Source organism: Oncorhynchus tshawytscha, unplaced genomic scaffold (assembly GCF_018296145.1).
Source record: "Oncorhynchus tshawytscha isolate Ot180627B unplaced genomic scaffold, Otsh_v2.0 Un_contig_1596_pilon_pilon, whole genome shotgun sequence".
In the NCBI taxonomy this organism is placed as follows: domain Eukaryota; kingdom Metazoa; phylum Chordata; class Actinopteri; order Salmoniformes; family Salmonidae; genus Oncorhynchus; species Oncorhynchus tshawytscha.
The window spans coordinates 43,280-47,111 of record NW_024608854.1 but is presented as its reverse complement, the minus strand read 5'-3'; positions in this window follow the sequence as shown (position 1 = coordinate 47,111).

Below are 3,832 nucleotides of genomic sequence, written 5' to 3'. Positions count from 1 at the left end.
GGAGGCGGAGTCATGGACCAGGGAAATGGAGTTAGAGTCGTTTTTTTTTTTATGCAGAGTTGGGGGGTCAATTCCAATTAAAAGGTAGTCAAAAGTCAATTCAGGAAGTGATTTCGATTTATACTAATTAACTCGCTTTTACTTTTCAGTTTATTGAGAAGTCGTTGAAAATAAATGGCCTTTTTGCAATTGGAATTTAAATTTAGGACATGAATTGACCTGCCTTCAGTTGGAATTCAGAACGACCCTGTTTTAATGTTGTATTCCCTACCTATAGTGGACACTATGTTATAATCCCTACCTGTAGTGACTGTGTTCTCTGTGGTGACTGGGCTGCACTCACTACAGATGTACTGCCTGCTTATTCCCTACCTATAGTGGACACTATGTTATAATCCCTACCTGTAGTGACTGTGTTCTCTGTGGTGACTGGGCTGCACTCACTACAGATGTACTGCCTGCTTATTCCCTACCTATAGTGGACACTATGTTATAATCCCTACCTGTAGTGACTGTGTTCTCTGTTGACTGGGCTGCACTCACTACAGATGTACTGCCTGCTTATTCCTACCTATAGTGGACACTATGTTATAATCCCTACCTGTAGTGACTGTGTTCTCTGTGGTGACTGGGCTGCACTCACTACAGATGTACTGCCTAATGCTTATTCCCTACCTATAGTGGACACTATGTTATAATCCCTACCTGTAGTGACTGTGTTCTCTGTGGTGACTGGGCTGCACTCACTACAGATGTACTGCCTGCTTATTCCCTACCTATAGTGGACACTATGTTATAATCCCCACCTGTAGTGACTGTGTTCTCTGTGGTGACTGGGCTGGACTCACTAAATGGATGTACTGCCTGTTTATTTTATAGTGGACACTATGTTATAATCCCTACCTGTAGTGACTGTGTTCTCTGGAAGTGATTTGGACTCACTACAGATGTACTGCCTGCTTTTCCCTACCTATAGTGGACACTATGTTATAATCCCTACCTGTAATGTGTTCTTTTTGACTGGGCTGGACTTTACAGATGTACTGACATGAATTCCCTACCTATAGTGGACACTATGTTATAATCCCTACCTGTAGTGACTGTGTTCTCTGTGGTGACTGGGCTGCACTCACTACAGATGTACTGCCTGCTTCCCAAAATGTGGGCACCATATGCCCTACCTATAGTGGACACTATGTTCCCTACCTGTAGTGACTGTGTTCCCCGCTGTAGTGGACACTATGTTCCCTACCTATAGTGGACACTACTCCTATAGTGGACACTTGTTCCCTACCTATAGTGGACACTATGTTCCCTACCTGTAGTGGACACTATGTTCTACTGTAGTGACACTATGTTCCCTACCTATAGTGTACACTGTTCCCTACCTATGTGGGCACTATGTTCCCTACCTATAGTGGACACTATGTTCCCTACCTATAGTGGACACTATGTTCCCTACCTGTAGTGGACACTATGTTCCCTACCTATAGTGGACACTATGTTCCCTACCTGTAGTGGACACTATGTTCCCACCTGTAGTGGACACTATGTTCCCTACCTGTAGTGGACACTATGTTCCCCTACCTATAGTGTACACTATGTTCCCTACCTATAGTGGACACTATGTTCCCACCTATAGTGGACACTATGTTCCCCTACCTATAGTGGACACTATGTTCCCTACCTATAGTGGACACTATGTTCCCTACCTGTAGTGGACACCATGTTCCTACCTGTAGTGGACACCATGTTCCCTACCTGTAGTGGACACCATGTTCCCTACCTGTAGTGGACACTATAATCCCTATTTATAGTGGACACTATAATCCCTACCTATAGTATGTTCCCTACCTATAGTGCTTGTAACCAGGGCACTAGACCCCATTCGTTGCCTAACAACTTCATAGTTTAGCCTGGTTGCTAGGCTGTTGCTAGGCGGTTGCAAGGCCATTTCGGATATATGTATGTCCAAATGTATTCCTTATGTAGTGCGCTACTTTGGACCAGGACCCTACATAGTGAACTAGAGCCTTATTCCATATGTAGTGCACTACTTTGGACTAGGACCCTACATAGTGAACTAGTTCCCTATTCCTTATGGTGACTAGTGCACTACTTTGGACCAGGACCCCACATAGTGAACTAGTTCCCTATTCCTTATGAAGTGCACTACTTTGGACCAGGACCCTACATAGTGAACTGTGTCCCCTATTCCTTATGTAGTGCAGGACTTTGGACCAGGACCCATAGGACTCTCCCATAGGGCTCTGGTCTATAGTAGTGCACTACATAGGGAAAAGGGCCCTGTTCTAAAGTAGTGCACTATATAGGGAACAGGGCTCTGGTCTAAAGTAGTCCACTATATAGGGAATAGGGCTCTGGTCTAAAGTAGTGTACTACATAGGGAATAGGGCTCTGGTCTAAAGTAGTTCACTATGTAGGGTTTAGGTGCCATTTGGGATTCATTCACTATAAACGCTAGACATGGATACTTTCAGAGAGAGCTGGAGATGGAGGAGAATGTGTTTTAAAGGACCCTTCTGCCCGTAAACCTCATAGTGGAGCCTGGTTGCTAGGCGGTTGCCAGGCCGTTTTATGCTATATGAATGTTCATATAAACATGAGTAAATAAAGTTCATATTTCAAAATCTAGTGACGGATTTATTCTACATTGTGATATTTACATAAATAATGTGCAGTTGTCATGACACACAGCCGTTTATACACAAACCTAGCTACTGGTGGACTGAATGGAAACCTAGCTACTGGTGGACTGAATGGAAACCTAGCTACTGGTGGACTGAATGGACTACTGGTGGACTGAATGGAAACCGCTGGTGGACTGAATGGAAACCGGCTACTGGTGGACTGAATGGAAACCGGCTACTGGTGGACTGAATGGAAACCTTACTTGTGGACTGAATGGAAACCTAGCTACTGGTGGACTGAATGGAAACCTAGCTACTGGTGGACTGAATGGAAACCGAGCTACTGGTGGACTGAATGGAAACCGAGATACTGGTGGACTGAATGGAACCGAGCTACTGGTGGACTGAATGGAAACCGAGCTACTGGTGGACTGAATGGAAACCGAGATACTGGTGGACTGAATGGAATTTCGAGCTACTGGTGGACTGAATGGAAACCTACTACTTGTGGACTGAATGGAAACCTGGCTATGGTGGATAATGGAAACCTAGCTATGGTGGACTGAATGGAAACACGAGCTACTGGTGGACTGAATGGAAACCGAGCTACTGGTGGACTGAATGGAAACCTAGCTACTGGTGGACTGAATGGAAACCTAGATACTGGTGGACTGAATGGACTACTGGTGGACTGAATGGAAACCTAGCTACTGGTGGACTGAATGAAAACCTAGTTACTGGTGGACTGAATGGAAACCTAGATACTGGTGGACTGAATGGAAACCTAGCTACTGGTGGACTGAATGGAAACCTAGCTACTGGTGGACTGAATGGACTACTGGTGGACTGAATGGAAACTAGCTACTGGTGGACTGAATGGAAACCGAGCTACTGGTGGACTGAATGGAAACCGAGCTACTGACTGAATGGAAACCGAGCTACTGGTGGACTGAATGGAAACCTAGCTACTGGTGGACTGAATGGAAACCTAGATACTGGTGGACTGAATGGACTACTGGTGGACTGAATGGAAACCTAGCTACTGGTGGACTGAATGGAAACCTAGTTACTGGTGGACTGAATGGAAACCTAGCTACTGGTGGACTGAATGGAAACCTAGCTACTGGTGGACTGAATGGAAACCTAGCTAGCTGAATGGACTACTGGTGGACTGAATGGAA